The following is a 20,013-nucleotide window of genomic DNA, read 5'->3' as shown; positions in this document are numbered from 1 at the left end:
AAGAGCTACTCAATGAGCCAAGGTAGTACAAGTTGCCAAGATGATGCTATGCAAACAAGTGTGGGGACACCATGTGTATTATGGGGCCAGGGTTCTAACATGATTAGTAGGATCAAGGCAGGTCTTTGTGGCCATAGGATCAAGGTCAGATCTACGATTGGCACTATCTCACCTTCCAAGGTTGCACAAAGAATATGACGGCAACATAGCACCCTTCTGCCACGTGTCTGGTGAGTCTCAGTTGTCAGCGAGGATCCGTCAGACATTTGGTACATGGCCAATTCCTATTCATTGATGCACTAAGGAGGATGATCTATCTTTCTTACCGTTAGATCGATTCAGATCAATTACAGGCACCATCTTGTTATGGTGAAGCTGTGAGGTCTTTACCATGGTGACATAGCGCCGCAGTGACACATGTCAAGTGGGGCCGTGTTATCTCGTAAACTTCAGGGGTGATGCCAGGTATGCTAACGATAGAGGAGCAAAGTCTAGAGTATGAAAAGTCTTCACGATCGTTAGATTAAATCGTATCAACAGATGGTGCCATCTCGCTATGGTGAAGTTGTGTGATCTTTACCATAGTGACATAATGCCCATTTGCCACATGGATCAATAGAACCAGGTCTCACCAAAGTATGCTAGGTGTCATTCGAGTGTGATACAGTTGCTGAGGTGGCACTAGATTGGATGGGCCTGAGGGTAAAGCAAACATGAAACATGACGAGTCTTCACGATCGTCAGATCAGGGCAGATCAATAGAAGGCACTGTCTGACTATGGTGAAGTTGTGTGACCTTTACCATAGCGACATAGCATCTTGCTGACGCATGTCTCACTGGCAAACCAAAGTTGATGGTTAATGGCCGATAGTCGATGCAATCGACGTAGTCAACATGGTAGTTAATTTTGATGCTACGGCTAGATGATGGAAAGGTGGCGCAGTTAAGTTAAGACCATTAGGTGCTATGGCACTATCAAGAATCTTGAGGACTTTTTCAATAGCGACATGGCACCAAGTCAATATTAAGGGTGGTCAAACATGGAAGGGGTGTCTAGAACGATAGAAAGAAGGAATGTGATTGGCCCACGTGGCCCCGGTCAGCATGTGGAACCATTTGACCTCACTGATCCTGCTGATTCATGAACCTAAAAGGCAAAGGCGATTGATTTTGTTATGCGATCTAATCTTCATGATCAATCTTCACCTACCCGTAATGAATGCAGAATAAGGAAGAACACTCCACTATCTTAGTCGATCCATCTACCCAATCAAAACATCGATGGCACAGTTTTCAGTCTTCTTAGGACACCTGTTGCAACAAGGATCAAATTTTCCTCAAATTTCCATGATTGTCCTCCGTGGGACTTAATGGCAGGTAGCTGCACGGTCGCTTCAGCAGCAAAAGAACTCAATTACACATGAACTATAAAGGAAAATTTTATTGTTTTTTAATGAGGACCTTTTCTCTTTGATCTTCCTCTGCCTTTTGCTCTACAATTCTAGTATGAACTCCCTTGTGCCTCTAAACTATCTTATTCTCTATTTATCTCCTCCAGCCATTGAAATTGAAGTGCAAGAGTCCTTTGCCTTTGCCATTGTTTTGTGGAAATCTATAATTTGCATGACTGTATCTTTGCTGGCTTGTGAATGGTATATAAGTGAATTTCTTCCTTTTGTCATTCAACTTTCGTGCTGTCCTTCTCCCTTTTCCTCACCAAGAAGTAGATAGGTGTGCCCTGATAGTAAGAGGAAGCTGGCCTTCTCCTAAGACTCAACCTCGTAGTTCAAGTCCCACAGCTTGGAGGTTGTTTCCATGTTTCACTAGGTCATCCTCGCACATAGGCCTTGGACAAGGGTGCAAACCTAAGTGACAATAGTTTTTGGCACACCCGGTGGGACACATCCTTTCAAGATTTAAAGTCTACTGGTGTCAAGAAGAAGGATTCCCAGAGATTAATGCTGAAGAGGTAGTGCTAGCTTCAGTATTCAAGCCTCCAAGAGCTTGATTCTTCAAGTACTTGGTGACTCTGAACATCAAGAAATCTAGTTCTAGGCCAAAGTTGCAGTGATTCATGCCCAGAGCTGAAACAAGGGCATCTTCTAGAGGTAAATTTCAATATCAAGAGCTTTCTCTTTCAAATCCTAGAAGAAGGAGCACTAGAACTTCATTATCACCAGTTAGGGGTGTAATAACAATTAATATACCTGTAAGATTTGTCTCTACTCCTCCTATTGTTCGAACTCAGCCTAGATTGCCATCAACACTCATCAATAGAACACTTGTTTACATGGCACAGCCAAGAGTTCATGCTTTTGCTACCTTTAATGGTGGGAGTCCTCTATTGTTAGCCCAAAGACCTAATATACCAGTATCTGCACTAAAAAGTATACCTAATTTTACTGGTGAAACTTCCATCTCCCCTTTAGAGCATATCCAAGAAGTAGCCAATGTCTGTAGTATTCATGGTATTATAGAGGATGATGTTGCTGTCAGACTTCTAGCCTCATCTTTAAAAGGAAAAGCATTACAATGGTATAGAGGTTTAGCTCATGGTTCTATAACTAATTGGGATGGACTAGGAGCAGGATTATGCAAACATTTTGAGGACAAAAGTGACTATCTGTCACTTTTAGAGCAGTTGACTACTATAAAAAGAGGCCCCCGTGAATGTATGACTGATTTTAACTATAGATTTCAAAAGACATGGGATAGAATACCTACTACAGTGAAACCTACCTCTGGTAATGCCTTCTTGCATTACCTTAGAGCTTTTAACAGTGATATTGCCACTACAATCCAAACTATGGGAGGAGATACCTTGCCTAATGCTTATGAGATAGCCATAAAAGCTAAGAACATCTTGATAGAAGGAGGAAAATTGGTTCCAAGGCCCCCTATGCCTTTCTTTCCTGATGTTCCCAACCACCAACCAAAAATGGCCCCTATTCCTACAACTTCTGCATCACAAGCCCTTACTCCAGTTCCCCAAGCTTCCACATCCTCAAATGGGATAGATGAACTCAAAGAGATGCTCCAAGGTCTAGTGCAGAATACAGATAAAACAGAGAAGACCTTGGATAAAAAATTGCAAGAGCAGGGGAACGAGTTGAAGGACCAAGGGAAGAGATTGAAGGATAGTTTTTCTATGATACAAAAAATGAGTAACAAGGCGGTGGCCTTAGAAAAGCAGGAAGCTCAAGGTGGCAAGCCTCTCCAATTGTAATATCAAGCTCCAAATGGTGGTAGGTCTCCTAATCAGTGGAATAACTCTTTTGATTAGGGTAGGAAAAATAGTCATGCTTCTGCTTCAAGCCCAAATCAGAATAGAGCTATAGTCCCTCAAAATAACTTGGCCCAAGATCAAGATTTCTGTCCTTCCTGCAACTATTCTTATACCTATTGCATGTGCCAGAAGGTAGAATCTTAGTTGGCCCTGACTGACCAAGAACCTGCAGCAAAACAATCATACAAGGAGGATCATCCCAAGGAGGCCTCATATATTCAAGGACGTGATGATTTCTCTTTCATGAATTATCAGATTGAGAAGCATTGCAATGTAAACCAGGATTTTGTAGCTCATAACACAAGAAGCAAGAAGAGAGCTATGGAACATGCTACCCCTCCTTCTCCTAAGAAGACCTCAACTTCAAGTACTACACCTCATACACGAGTAGCAAATGAAAAAGCAAGTACTTTGCAGCAGCAAGGGCAAGATTCTAGGAAGAAAGATGCAGGTGATCCTTATGTTGCCCAGTCTCAACCTCTTATAAGTGCAACTCCCAAAGTTTCTACCAAAGTCCCTAATGCACCATTGAGTGTAGTAGAGAAAATGAAGAAGACAAATGTGAATATTTCTATGTGGGATGTTGTTGCTACCATACCAATGCAGAAGAGGATGTTGCAGCAAGAATTGGAGAAGATTGAACCCAAGGATCAACCATCTATCATGGAAAGTGCCACAAGTCTAGTACAACCAATAGGGTATGTGGAGAAAAATAAAAAGGTTAGACCTCCTCCATTCTATGTTTCTCTGATTATAGGGGGCAAGTAGTCCATAATTGCATGATAGATTCAGGGGCTAGTAGCTCAGTAATGCCTAGGTGTGTTGCTGATGCTTTAGGAATGAAATATGAGCCCATTGTTAGGGATGTGTTAAAATTAGATGGTAGTATTGTCGAAACTGTGGGTATCCTTAGGAATGTGGAGATGGCCTTACATGCATGCCCTGGTTGCACTGTGATTCAAGATATATCCGTTGCTGAGGTCAAGCCATACTTTGCTATTTGTCTGTCAAGAGACTTCACTACCCAAATTGGTGGATTCATATTTGCTGATTGGTCATATATGTCATTTAGGACTAGATATGGAGCCAATGCCTCAATTAGAGTAAAACCTCAAGCCCTTCATCACACTGAATCTTACAACCCCAATCCCATCAACATGAATTTCCCTATTCTAGAGATGGATGAAAATGACATAGTAAATGAGCCTACCACTCCCATAGCAGAGATTCTTGATTTCCTCTTGGATGAGTGGGAAAATGCATATCAGTTTGAGACTGATCTACGATGGGTGCCATCGTGCTATGAAGAATCGCTCGGGAGATTTCATTGGTGACATAGTGCCCGATGGAAAAGGTTCTACGGTGAACGGTTAGTTTGGTGGGCTAAAAAATTCAAAAGGGCGGTAGGGCGCCATGTCACCATCAGAAAACTCATGAGTTTTTCGATAGAGACATAGCATTCGGCTGGTCGGACGTTGTTTCTACGATGAGTCCCAATGTCGATGACAAGGTTCACGGCAACGAAAAGATCAATGGCAGGAGCTTCAGGCAGGCGAGTTTGGTTCCCATTTCACCCAGTTGGAAGGGTCCTTGATCCACGCTAGCAAATCAGGACATGCCACATCTACAAGGAAGAGCTACTCAATGAGCCAAGGTAGTACAAATCGCCAGGATGATGCTACATAGACCAATGTGGGGACACCATGTGTATTATGGGGCCAGGGTTCTAATGTGATTAGTAGGATCAGGGAAAGTCTTCATGGCCGTAGGATCAAGGTCAGATCTATGTTTAGTGCTATCTCGCCTTCTGAGGTTGCACGAAGAGTATGACGGTGACATAGCACCCTTTTGCCATGTGTTCAGTGAGTCTCAATTGTCAGCAAGGATCTGTCAGACATTTGGTATGTGGCCAGTTCCTATTTATTGATGCACTAAGGAGGATGATCTATCTTGCTCGCTGTCAGATCGATTCAGATCGATGATAGGTGCCATCTCGTTATGGTGAAGCTATGAGGTCTTTACCATGGTGACATAGTGCTTTAGTGACACGAGTTAGGTGGGGCCATGTTATCTCATAAACTTTAGGGGTGATGCTAGGTGTCCTGATGGCAGAGGAGCAAAGTGCAAAGTACAATGAGTCTTCACGATCGTCAGATTAAATTGTATCGACGGATGGCACCATCTCTCTATGGTGAAGTTTTGCAATCTTTACCATAGAAACATAACGCCCATCCACCATGTGGATCAGTAGGACTAGATCTCACCAAAGTATGCCAGGTGTCATTCAATTTTGATGCAGTTACTGAGGTGGAACCAAATTGGATGGGCCCAAGGGTAAAGCAAACACAGAACATGACAAGTCTTCACGAGTGTCAGATCAGTGCAGATCAACGGAAGGCATTGTCTCACTATGGTGAAGTTGTGTGACCTTTACCATAGTGACATAGTGTCTTGTTGATGCGTGTCTCACTGATAGACCAAGGTTGATAGTTAACAGCTGGTAGTCGGTACGATCGATGCAATCAACATGGCAGTTAATTTTGATGCTACGGCTAGATGGTGGAAAGGTGGCACAGTTAAGTTAAGACCATTAGGTGCTATGGTGCTATCAGGAATCTTGAAGACTTTTTCAATAGTGACATGGCGCCCAGTCAATATTAAGGTTGGTCAAACGTGGAAGGGGTGTCCAGAACAATAGAAAGAAGGAATGTGATTGGCCCACGTGGCCCCAATCAGCATGTGGAACCATTTGACCTTGCTGATCCTGCTGATTCATGAACCTAAAAGACGAAGGTGATCAATTTTGTTACATGATCTAATCTTCATGATCAATCCTAACCTACCTGTAATGAATGCAGAATAAGGAAGAACACTCCACTATCTTAGTCGATCCATCTACCCAATCAGAACATCGATGGCGCAGTTTTCAGTCTTCTCAGGACACCTATTGCAACAAGGATCAAATTTTCCTCAGATTTCCATGAATGTTCTCCCTAGGACTTAATGGCAGGTAGCTATAGGGTCACTTCAGTAGCAAAAGATCTCAGTTATGCCTGCACTATAAAGGCAAATTTTTTTTTTTTTTAAGGAGGACCGTTTCTCTCTAATCTTCCAATGCCTTTTGCTCTAAAATTCTAGTGTGAACTCCCTTGTGCCTCTGAACTATCTGATTCACTATTTATCTCCTCTAGCCATTGATATTAAAGTTTAGGAGTCCTTTGCCTTTGCCATTGTTTTGTGGAAATCTGTAATTCGCATGACTGTATCTTTGCTGGCTTGTGAATGGTATATAAGTGAATTTCTTCCTTTTGTCATTCATCTTGGTTTTCTGATCTGTATGTGGTTATTTGATTAAAGCAAGTCTAGATGTGTATATCCTTAGTTTCATTCTAGTTCAGTAGCACATGTATGGGCAGAGAATTGGTCCGAACACTCTATTTTGGTGCATCACCTCCTTAGATTAGACTAGGTAGATTTTCTTTCATGCTCTCCTTCTCCCTTTTCCTCACCAAGAAGTAGATAGGTGTGCCCTAATAGTAAGAGGAAGTCGACCTTCTCTAGAGACTCAACCTCGTAGTTCAAGTCCCACAGCTTGGAGGTTGTTTCCATGTTTCACTAGGTCGTCCTCGCGCATAGGCCTTGGACAAGGGTGCAAACCTAAGTGACAACAAAACCTAGAGAAAATTGAGAGAATAAATAAAAAATATAAAAATTATATCCTTTCCCATCATCATAAAAAGTTAAGGAAAAGAACCATTGTCTCCAAGATTATATATGTCATACACAATCTCTACATGAGCTGCATGAGGGAGATCTTAGGTTGTGATGCAAGTGATGACTTTTTTTGGTAAAGTGACCAATTATTGCCAACCTATCATATGCCATATTACCTTCTCAAAGGGTGTGTTACACTAAAACTTATCTACCATGTCAAGAAGTTATTTACTTTTAATGCAGCTATCTTTGGCTTCCCATCCTAGGGTACTGACACCTTTCAACAGCATAATTATATTCTTTGTGTTAGCTTCTATAATTATTTTCTTGAAAAAATGTGTGATCGCATGTTCAACTTTACAAAAAGTTCCAAATACTACCACCACCTACATAGTTTGAATTTTGAAATTCTCAAAATTAAAAGATGATAGGATGTTTCCTAAAATGTCTCTAATGAGGCCTCCCACCCCCCTCTCTTGCATGAACTAGATTAAATAGTGATGATCCATAAAAATTTAATTTGAGTCATCTAGGATTGAAGGGGGCTTGAACATATGAAATATTTAACATCAAAAAAGAATTAGAAACATGGATGTGTAAATTAGGAAATAATAGAAATCTTCAAAATTCATAGAATACCTTTTAATATTAAAAATATGGTATGGTAATTTAATAATCATTTATCATTTTCATTTTTCTTTTCTATTTTGAATGAAAAATTATATATTAATATATTTTTTGGTAAACAAAACCCTTATTCAAACCCACGAGCTTAATAGTCTAGCATAAGTACAAAGTGTATAAGCATAATGACCCAATAAAATTTGAAGCTTGATGTTAGCTTCATGAATAGAATATTCAAACAATAGTCTAAATGGGTTACCATAAATATTATTCTTATATTTATATCTTTTGATATTTTTATCTGGCAGAATAAAAGATTTCAAACCTATGTCCTTGTTCCCCCTACAAACTATCCAGCAATATGTTGATGGCACCTTCTTATTGGGCATCTTTTTAGTCCATGAAGACAAGGAGTGAAAAATATTCTGAATCAGTATGAGTAGGTTTCAGGATAATTTATAAACTATCAAAAAAGGAAAGTGTATTTTTTAATATGGACACTAGCTTGAGAGAAAAGGTGACTATAATATTGGAATGTAAGGAGGTAAGTCTTCTAGATACCTATCTTGGCCTCCCATTCATAATTAGAGAAGTTTCCAAATAGTAATGGAATGGCCTAATTGAAAACTTCCAAGAAAAACTTACAGGCTAGAAAGGAAAGATCTTGAGTAGCACAGGGAAATTCCAACTTCTTTTTGTCACTTTGTAGGGCATTCTAGCATATTTCCTCTCTATTTTGAAACTTCTTGGAAGGTATAGGGACATTCTTAAAAAAATCCAAATAAATTTCTTATGGTCAAGTTTTGAAGAGAAATCTAGAATAAGGTTGGTGTGGAGGGAAAAAGTATGTCAATCTAAGGCCCTTGAGGGATTGAATATCATGAGGATAGGGCATATGAATAAGGCTCTCTAGACTAAGGTTAACTGGATATTGATGAACTCCTTGGGTAAATGCTACAATATTGTGAATTCCAACTATCTTGGAGGTCACTCATTCCAACCCTTCCTCTAGACCTATGCTCTTCCCCAGGGTTCTAAAATTTGGAACGATGTGGTGCACACCCAAAAAATTCAAAAGATGGGTACTCACTCAGTTGTGGGGCATGGAAACAAAATTGACTTCTAGGAAGACCAATGGCTACAAGATGAACCCCTCATGCACACTAGGTTCCAACCCTTGAGATATGCTTGTACTAGACATAATGGTAGTCTGATTCGAAGCTATATCAACCCCAAAAGATAAGGGAAAATAATTCATAATTAGGAGAATACTGGGACATGGCTTACTCTGTAACTCCAAAACCTTCTCTAGAGTTATCGAATCCCTTCCACCTTGGTTGGTGACTCTTTGGTTTGGATACTTAACCCCCTCTAGACACTTCATTTTGAAATCTACTTATCTTTGTTTCCTTGGGGGGATATGGTTCAGGGGGATTGGAGGAAGGTCTAGAACCCATACATATTGCCAAAGATAAATTTCGTTTGGAGGATGGCCTTACATTGGAAAATTCTCACCATTGATAATCTTCAAAGGAGAGGTTGTCAATTAGCTAACTATTGTGTGTTATGTTACAAAGAAGTTGTATCCATCCCACACCTTCTCATCCACTGCCCTTTTACATTGGATGTTTAGAAGGTGGTCCTTGTGTTATATGAGGTCCAATGGTGTGTTAATGAGAAATTATATCAATTTGTTCATGGAGCATCTAATCACCCATATCTAAGAAACTTATGGAGAATAATTCCCCAATATGTCTCATGGAAAATATGGAAGGAATGAAATAATAGAATCTTCAAGGAAAAAGCCACTCCTAGTTTAGTAGTGGTGTAGTAGGTTACAAGACTCTTAAAATATTGTAGTGGGATGTGGCAATGAATGACCCCCTCAACCCCCTAGGAAGACTAGATATGAAGTGGGTGTCCTCTTGGGACTTAGGCCCAATGGTGGCACTATTTGATAACTCCAAAGCTATGGCCTAGTGTAGAATGTCATGGCACCCCTCTCTTGAGCCATGGATATAACATAATTTTGATGGATCGATAGTGGCTGGAAGGACAATAGTTAGGGGTGTCTTATGGAATAGTATGGGGGGAGTTGGTGGTATCATAAACTAGGAACTATAGAGAGGAATTGAAAAATAAATAGGAATCTGTGTCTCTTCTATGGGGTATGATAATTGTGATATCTAGAGGAATTAACAGATTGGTAATCGAGGGGGATTCAATGTTGATTATTAAAGTAGTGAAAAGAGAGGGTTGGTGTAGGTGGAAGATCAAAATGATAATAGAAGAAATTCTCAAGTTTATGGAGGGGTGTGAAGAGATCCACATGGACCACATTTACCATGAAGGAAATAGAGCGGTGGATGAGTTGGAGAATTTTGGCCATAACGTTGTGTGAATAATAAAATGGGAGGATGTTAGCCAAACTCCATCATCAACTCAAGTGATGATGAAATGTGAGCATACTTCTCACAATTTTATATGAATCATTACAAAACATGGTACATCTTTATGAATTCATGTGGGTAGGAAGGCCATCAAACTTTTTTTCATAAAGTTAAATATTGGCAAGATTACATGAGGATTTTATTTTGTAATCCTCTCGCCACCAACATTAATTACTTTAGGAAAAGGAAGAGTGGCGCAAATCTATTCAAATGAAAAAAATTGACAAGGTTGGATGACAAGGACAATTTCACTAAATGTCACTCCAACTATAGCTAGCAATGGTTGATTTTAGAAGGCAAGTTACTAATCACACATACCAATAATAGAGGGATTTCAAAAAATGGGAAATCTTGCAAACTCATGATGAGTTTTGGTTGCCTTAAAATTTTCATCTTAAGTGTGATTTCCTTAATTTTCCATGGCTTCCATAATTTGATTTGGAATAAGGAGATCTTGGTAAAATCTAAGAAGTTAGTGGTTGAGCTTGGTGAAGAAATGGGTGCTAGTGACTGCATTGAACTAGTGAAGGTTGAGGATTACATTTGAAAAAGTGACGCTACTTAGGTTTATCTATAGGAAGGAGGATTAATGTTGTTCATGGAAGGAATGGAATAGCATGATGAGCACATCTTGATGCAATTCATCAACTCTTGGACTGACAAGAAGGTAAACATCAATGGGATGGCATTTGAAATCATGGTAGAGCTTGTTGCTAGGGTTGGAGAGTTGTCCCTTGAGGGAAATAAATGGTGCAAGTAGGTAAAAGTATCTCATGAAACTAGTCTGAGGTAGTTCTTTAGACCTAATGAGGAGTCAGTTTGCATGCATGGTAGGATTTCCTTTGAGGATCTTTCGAAGCCTTGGGATGTGATTTTATATGCCATTATGAGGTATATTACCCTTGAAGATCGATTCTAGGTATTGTATTACTACCATTTCCCCATTCTCAACAATTTTAGAAACCATGATTTAATTTCTTTTCCATACCTTATTATGTATTCCATGGAAGACTATGTGTTTAAGGGTAGGAAAAAGGAGGACAACAAACCCTTTTATATTATCCATTAGCATTTCATGCAAAATCTTTACAAACATCACCTTGCCTTAAACCCATCGCTTTTGGTCAACCCACTAGCTACTATTACTCTGCAAGTCTCAATGCATCCTAGCCCTAGCTCAAGCCATAAAAATCCAAAAAACCCCTAGTTATGAAGTGAAAATAAGTCTAATATATTCTAATACAGACATGAGGAGGAGTAAGAAAACTACTAGGAGATATAGTAAACAAATCCAAATGGAGAAATTCAAGACCCCCCTAAAGAAGAATTTAGTTATGAATCTAGTAAGAGTGAGAAAAATATGACCAAAAGGAAGAGGCCACACCAGGATACTAGAAAGAAGGTAGCTTCTAGCCTGCCTAGCCCCTCACATATCTCAAACACCTTGGAAGTCATCCCATCCTTGAATAAAAGTAGGGGGGAGGGCATCACCTCCCCCATTAGAGGCACTCCCAAAGGTGGGGGGAAGAAAGGGAAATATAGTCATGGTCAGAGCCAAAGCAAGGCTCAGCTAGAAAGGCTAGAGAACTTGATGAAGGAGCTGGTGGATAACCAAATTGGAATTTGCCAAAAAATTGACACCTTGGCATAATTCACAATGAAGGTAATGCATTATTTTTCCATCACTCTCTATTTCTCGTAGGTTAAAAATGACAAGAAGGATATGGGCAATGAGAGTGAAACTACCTACTCCATTTATGGTTTCCTAGCGAAGGATCGACTAAAGACACTCCTTGATAAACCCATTAAAGATGAGGTGGTGGAATTAAATAGGGAGGAGCTTGAGGAAAAGAAGAATGAGCAATGAGGAGAAAAATATAGAAACTAGCCCTAGTTCTATTTTTTTTGGTTTTTTATGTTTTGGAACCCACTAAACTTGTTGCCCTATGAGGCTTTTTTATGAATATGATTAGGAACTTGACTAATAGCCGTAATATGTCTCCTTTTTGCTAGTATAATTTTCTATTTTATATCACTAATACATTATAGGTCAATTTTTGACATTTTTATTTTGAGCAAGCCCTTAATTGGCTTGTTGAATAATTTTTATTTTTATTTTATGCCCAAGTTGTTCAAAATTTTGACCAAATTTGGCTTTCCCAATTTGGTCAAAATTTTGACCAAATTGAGTTCATAATTAAAAAAGAAAGAAAAAAAGTGCGATCACTTTCTTATTTGGCTAGAGGATGTTGGATGTGGTCTGCGTACGCAAAAGTCATTTGAGGTAAGAGAATTTTGCATTGATCTATTTTTATTTAGGTTTTCTTTCTAGAACTTGGTGCCCTATGAGGCATTTTTATGAAAATGATCAAGAACTAGACTAATAGCAGCAATATGTCTCCTTGTTGCTAGTATAATTTTCCATTTTATATCACTAATACATTATAGGTCAATTTTTGACCTTTTATTTTGACCAAGCCCTTATATATATATATATATATATATATATATATATATATATATATATATAAATAATGCTTGAGTTGGTCAAAATTTTGACCAAATTGGGTTCATAATAAAGAAGAAAGAAAAAAGTTCCATCACTTTCTTATTTGGCCAGAGGAGGTTGGATGTGGTTTGCATGTATGAGAGTCATTTGAGGTAAGAGCATTTTGCATTGATTTTTTTTTATTTAGGTTTTATTTCTAGATCCTCTCATCAACACTTCAAATATTTTTCTTTCTTATTTTAATGCATGATTGTGATAGTCATGTCCTTGGAGTCTTAATCGCTAAACATCATGGGGTTTTCCTTAATGCATATTGTCGATGCTTGAGCCTTTACATGCCTTTGTATTAATTCTGGTAATGTTCTACCCCTATTTTTTACTTTATAGGAACAACTTCACCCATGGTCTTAGTTGAGCATCAAAACCCCAACATCATCAATTTACTTATATTGAGCTAATAAAATGCCAAACTCCATACTTAGCATTACAATGTCTCTATCATGAGCTATAGTAAGTCTGTTCATGCACAAACACAGTAGAATTTCACAAGTGTGTCACAATTACTATAGTGGAGGACTATGGGAAAAAAATGTATATCAATGTTCATAGCAATCTTGTTAATGTTTATAAGAAGGAATAAATATCCTTGAAATTTCATAGTAAAACATATGCAAGAACTATAATATAGATTTAAAATAAAAACATAAGTAGAAAATATAGACTAGATATTGTATGTCACTTTTAAACATTTACATGTGGCAATAGTAATATAGATAGGGGGAAGGAATGCAAATGAATTAGACAGTACCCAAATCCTTGAGGACTATGATCTCTTTATGCAGATTTTAACTTTCACTTTATTCTATTCTTCTACTAAGTTCTTGTTTTACTTAATGCACATTGTCGATGCTTGATTGTATGTGCATTTGTATTGATTTTGGTAATGCTCTACCCATGTTTTGTACTTTATATTGACATTTTGATAAGGAAGGATAATTAAAGGACATTCTATTAATGTCTGCAAATTACTTGAGTAGGTTAATTGCACTCAAAATATAATACAAGGTTTTAGCAAACATCTATATAGTATATTGTGAATTGTGAGTTTTGTTTTCAACTTTTGAAGGCTTGTGATTGTCCTCTTTATCAAGTAGGACCAAAATTAGAAAATGATAATGTTTTAAACTACTTTGTGTTGTATCATTGATGTAATCAACATAATAAAAAAATGTCAATGACTGCAAGTGTAAACCAAGGAATGAGTGAATATTGTAACTCTCTAACTTTTCTTTGAACATTACATTCTTCTTTAATTACCCGAGTTTGGCTATTTAGGTACAACATTTTCCTTGAGAAAGTAGGGCCAATCTTCAATGATATTGGGAGACCACTCTCTCCCATTATAAATTTTATGTCTCCCCATGATTCAATTCTTGCTTGTAGCTCATTTAGCATATCAATGGTACAACTCCATCATTTCCCTTCTTTCTGCTTAAGTTATCGAGAAAATGGAATGATAAGGTTATGTAAATTGAAGTTAGATTGATTTTTTAACAAATGCATATAAAGTTTGAATTTTAGAAGGAAAGTAGAATATCATTTTTCTTTTATATTTTTAATTAATGTTAGGGGATTTCAGAAATATGATTTAAAACATAATTTAATTAAATATAATAAATAGATAGATCTTTTTTAAGGTTCTTATTACATCTTAGCATAATAGAAAAATTGATATAGCTACATACATATTCCAGAATCTAAATAATAAAATAATAAAAGTCACTCAACCCATGCTTATTGACTTAACTCAAGATCTTGCACAAAAATAATGCAAACCAAGAAAAATAATCATCGATAGCTTTCATTTTAGCATTCAAGTTTCCAAGATTGAACACCCTCACTTATAGACCTCATATTATTTCAACACCATGTTCTTGCTTATGAGCTAATAGTTCTTGAGGTGCATTTTCTTGTAAAATATTAATTTTGTTCAACAATTTACTAAGAAGCATAAATGTTGTCACAAATATAGTGACTCTAATCTTCTTTGGGAATTTCTCCATTATTGAGCTCAAATTCATGCCTCCAACATTGTGACCCACCAATATTACCTAGACCCAAAAAATTAAAACTAGATGGAAGTAAAATAGATCATTATTTAGAGGAAAAAATAAGAAGTGGTGTAGATATCATACTTTTTGGTGGGGAGGAAGAGAGTTGAGAAAATCAATAAGTGGCTGAATTATGTCAAACCATGTCTAAATTTGATGGGCATCCATTGGGTGAATTCCATAGGAGGCAAGATCTATTGTAGTGGCATCATGGAATGCCTTTCTTAGGGGAGGGAAAAGTTTGTACCAACACCAAGCTCCATGACATCCTCCATGAACCAACACAAAGTGTGTGCTTACCCCTACCATTTCCTTTGCCTCCATCACTAATTTTATTTAATGAATTTACTCTTTCACAAGACCTGATTATAAACAAAGGGAGAACAAATACAATATATATATGACATCATTCCATGTCATGTCAATAGAAGAAAAAGATAAAACACATCCATTTCACAGGTAAGTGAAAGAAAGTAGAAAGTAAAGCTTATTAGCATCACAACTTATTTGAAAATATTGACCTCTAACATGTGTCATCATTTTTTAAAAGAGAAACCATTAGGGAAAAGGGAACAAATACAATGGATATATTATAACATTTCATATGAATTGAAGAAAAAGTCTTGAATGGTGAGATATATCCAAATCAAATGATCAGGTAAATCAAGAAATCAAAGATAATTTGCATTAAAAATATTGACTGCCAACATGACTTATTATGAATACATCACATCATCTCACATTTCGTCATATTGAACACATAAAATTACATTCAAGACTAACAACTTCAATTTTGTTTGAAATAACCATCTACTGCCAACATGTGTCATCAATAGTTGATTATAAGAAAAGATGAATGCAAATTATAGATATATCATATCATATTACATGAATTAAAGGAAAAAATGGTGAATGATGAAACATATCTATATGACATGATCATGTGAATAAAACAAGTCAAAGATTACTAGTGTTACAATTTGGTTCCAAAATTTTAAACAAACTAAGAACAAATGTACTTAGGGTTGAGTGTCTTTTGGAATATTATAAGTAATGGAAAAGATGAACATTATGCATAATAGAGAACATCTTACCTAGTGTAGTACAAGATTGAATAATTATACCTATAGAATTTTATCATCTGTAAGGTACAACGTTCATCAATTGTGTGCTTAAAAGGAAATATAAGGCCAATAAAATATGAGATCATTGTCATGGCATCTACATCAGACCTAATGAGGGAAATGATACCTATCTTTTTCCTTTTTAATGAATATTTCCATAATGCAATTGAAGACGCAAAGCATACAATAGTTGTGTAGGATGTCCAATATTTTAATATGGCAGTTTAGTAAAATATAAGATTATTGTCATTGTGTCTATGTCAGACCTAATGAGAGAAATGATACATGCTTTTTTTAATTTTTCATGAATGTTTTAATAAATAAATTAAAAACACAAAGCATACAAAAGTTGTGTAGGATGCCCAATATTTTAATATGGCAAGCTAGTAAAATATGAGACCATTTTCATGGCATCTACATTGAACCTAATGAGGGAAATGAACACCATGTTATTGCTTCTGAGCTAATAATTCTTTAGGTGCATTTTCTTGTAAAACATTAATTTTGTTGAACAATTATAAACTCTTAGAAAATGCATTGTTGTTTTCTATTAGCATTGTTGGGCTTCCCTTGAACAAAATCAAAATGAAGAGGCATAAATGAAACAAAAATGATGGCATTTCCTTCATGGAACCGATATCTTCTTCTTGTGTCCCTAAGCTAGACAATAATTTCTATTGGTTCTCATAAAAAACTAAGTAATTAGCTCTTTGCCACTAGCAAAACTTATCAATGGGAGAAAGATAGTCCAAAAAAGTAATACATATGAAATGGGAGTTTTGTTGATGCCATAGATGGAGATATAATGGAGCATATTTATAGGGGTGAGATGGGTTGATCATTAGGTGAGAAATGTGATAAATAAGCATGAAATGCAAAGGTGGTATGTTCAAAAAGAATAATGGTAAATTTGAGAAAGGTTACCAAATTTTTCTTTCAAAACCATGTGTACATATAAACATTAAGTAAAACATGTCTAATATTTTTGTAGATATACACATTAATTAGACCAAATTTTTATTTCAAAACCATATGTGCATATATAAACATTAAGTACAACATCTCCAATACTTTTGCAGATATAAACATTAAGTAGATGTCCAATATTTTTGTAGATATACACATTAATTACACCAAGTTTTTCTTTCAAAATCATATGTGTAGATATAAAAATTAAGTATAACATATCCAATATTTTTGCAAATATTCAAATTAATTAGACCAATTTTCTCTTTCAAAGCCATATGTGCAGATATAAACATAAAGTACATGTCCAATATTTTTGCAAATACAAACATTATTTACACCAAATTTTTCTTTCAAAACTATATGCATAGATATAAATATTAAGTATAAAATGTCCAATATTTTTGTAAATATACACATTAATTACACCAAAATTTTCTTTTAGAATGTGATATTTTTTCCTATGAAGAAAGACTACACCTAGCATTATGAACCTAGAACAAAAGAAGAGATAATAGATAGATTCTGATCTTAGTTCAGAAGAAAAGTTGGTAACGTAATTGTCCTTGCAAATGTGTAAGGGCTTGAAGAATTGAAAATTTCTAATCACAAAAACCTAGAGTTATTATAGGAAACATGGTAGGGGGAATGATTTTCACCAATTGGTGAATGTGGATTTCCAACTGGAGGAACATGGAGGTGTGAATATACTAGCTAAGTATAATTCTCCCATGGAAGAAGATGATCCTATGGTAGAGAACACAATTAAAGATGATGTTATTGGTGTAGTTGATAATGTGCCAGAGGACATGATTGAAGAAGATGGTATTGGCATAGCTGATGAAGATGATCATGATGATGGTACTAGTGTATCTTATAATGATGATGAATATAGTCTTGATATACCTATACTTGAGAAGGCATGCGAGCCCCTCTACCAAGGCTCCCAAAAAACTCTTCTATTAGCTATAGTGTTTTTGGTTAACTTAAAGGTTATGAATGGTTTATCCAATGTAGCAATGTCACCTATGCTAAGGTATGATGGTTATTTCATCTTCAATATTAGCATACCATTATTATTCATTATATTAATAGTTCATATTTACTATTGTAGGTTGATAGGTGAGCTTTTGTTACCACCATCAAATATTCTGCCTCATTCATACTAAGAATTATCTAACATTATCAATCAAATTGGAATAAAGTATCAAACAATACATGCATGTCCCAGTGATTATATTTTATATCATAAACAACATGAATTTGGAATAGAATGTCATGATTGTTAGATTAGTAGATATGAGTCAGATCAAATAACAAAAAAGGTGTCTCACAAGGTTCTTCAACACATTCCCATTATTCCACATGTTGAACAATTATTTAGCTATACTATCTTGGCACAATTTATTGATTACCATGCACACAATAGAAGTTAAGATGACATTATGAAAATTCCTACAGATGGTTTTATATTTAAAGACATAGAAAAAACATGGCCACACTTTAAAGAAGAGCTTCATAATCTCACTTTCATTGGCATTGGATGGTTTCAATCCATTTGGTGATATGAGATCTGTTTACTCAGTGTGGCATATTTTTGTTATTAAAAATAGCATTTCTCCTTGGATGTCCATAATGAGGGACCACATAATGTTTTCAACGATTGTACTGGGTATTTTTTCATTTAATAGTTATCTCAATTAATTTATAAATAGGGCATCAAAATGCTCACAATAATTATGTAATGTTTATGTTCATTCAACTACAAGGTAGGTGCCATGTTAAAGATATGAATGTGTATATTGAGCCCCTTATTGATGAATTGTTGGAGTTATGGAATGGAGTCACTATGTATGACATCTCTAGACCAATAGGAAAAAAAAAACTTCAATTCCATGCAATTCCTATATGGAGAATTAATGAAGCCCTTAGGATAACTTATTTTTGCAATATGTTATATTTTTAAGGTCACATATTTTTGGTATGCTATAGTGCTTACACATTATTGGTGTATGTATAAGTAGTGCATGATAATTGTAAATGATCTTTTAGGTTTTCAAACAAAGGGAAAATTCACATGTCAAATTTTTAGTTTGAAGATAAAATCTCATCATTCAAGAAGTTTAGGAAAGCATGTGTTTGATGAGTTTAAGCACTTTCTCCACAATAATCATAAGTATCGAATTAGTAGAAAAAATATTTTTAATGGAAAATAAGAGACAAGACCAAGGCCCTGAAGAATGACATCTCATATTTAGAAGTTTGAATGTGATTGACTAAATCACCGAGGTAATGTTTATCAGATTTTTTTGTTTAAAATTTATATTTTGATATTTTCTTTTATTTAGGAATGATGTAATGGATGCTTGTGAAGGTCATCAAGGCATCAATGACCAAATTTCTAGAGGAATAAAACGTTATCCTACTCAATTAGTAGGTTACCATACTACAAGAATCTCCTAATCGTGCATTTGTTTGATGCTATACATATTGAAAAGAATGTAATAGAGACACTATGGAAAATATTGGATGGAAGGTGTGATAGAGAAAAAAATGTCAAAATTTGTAATGATATTCATGAATCTAAACATGAACTAAAAATTTTCATTGATTCAAATAACAATGGAGATTGCATAAATATGAGTTCCCTTCCTTGGTTATTAATGGAGCAAGAAAGTGATGCATTAAAAGAAGTCATAAAAAGAAAAACCCATAGTTTTTGCTACAAATATAAGTAGTTCTATATCAGAGATAGACAATCTTGGGCTAGGGTTGAAAATATATGATTGGTATACATTCATCAAGGTAAGTCATGTTCTATATTTACAATATATTTGTAAAATTGTGCATACATTTTATTGTATTATTTTATAATGTATTGAAAAGATCATTTTTAATAATTGCAACATAGCCCATCTCTATCCCTCCCACACAATTTTACAATAGTATTAAACAAGTTATATATGATCTTTGAAAATATATGAGAATAGATGTGTTATTTCTTAGATTTATTATACATATATTATATTTATAACTTTCTTTAAATTTTTATGTAATTTGTCGTATAGTTTTATTTAAAATCTCATTTATATGTTTTTGCATGTTGAAACTATTTTAGGTGGTTATCATCTAAAGAAATTGATAAAAAATGATATAAATATTTGGAAGAGAAAAATTCTATAGCTTATGTGTGAAATGCAAAAGTTTCTACCTTCAACTTTTTTCAAT

General features: G+C 35.7%; 1 pseudogene; it reads right to left on the bottom strand.

Moving 5' to 3' along the window:
• Positions 1-4,997: 4,997 nt before the first annotated feature.
• On the bottom strand, positions 4,998-15,019 carry LOC149540150 (salicylic acid-binding protein 2-like; annotated as a pseudogene).
• Between the last annotated feature and the right edge of the window lie 4,994 nt (positions 15,020-20,013).

This window comes from Cupressus sempervirens, chromosome 9 (assembly GCF_028749045.1).
Source record: "Cupressus sempervirens isolate cs-2001-9-10 chromosome 9, ASM2874904v1, whole genome shotgun sequence".
NCBI lineage: Eukaryota > Viridiplantae > Streptophyta > Pinopsida > Cupressales > Cupressaceae > Cupressus > Cupressus sempervirens.
The sequence above is the reverse complement of the archived record's forward strand: the minus strand, read 5'-3'. Positions and strand labels throughout refer to the sequence as shown.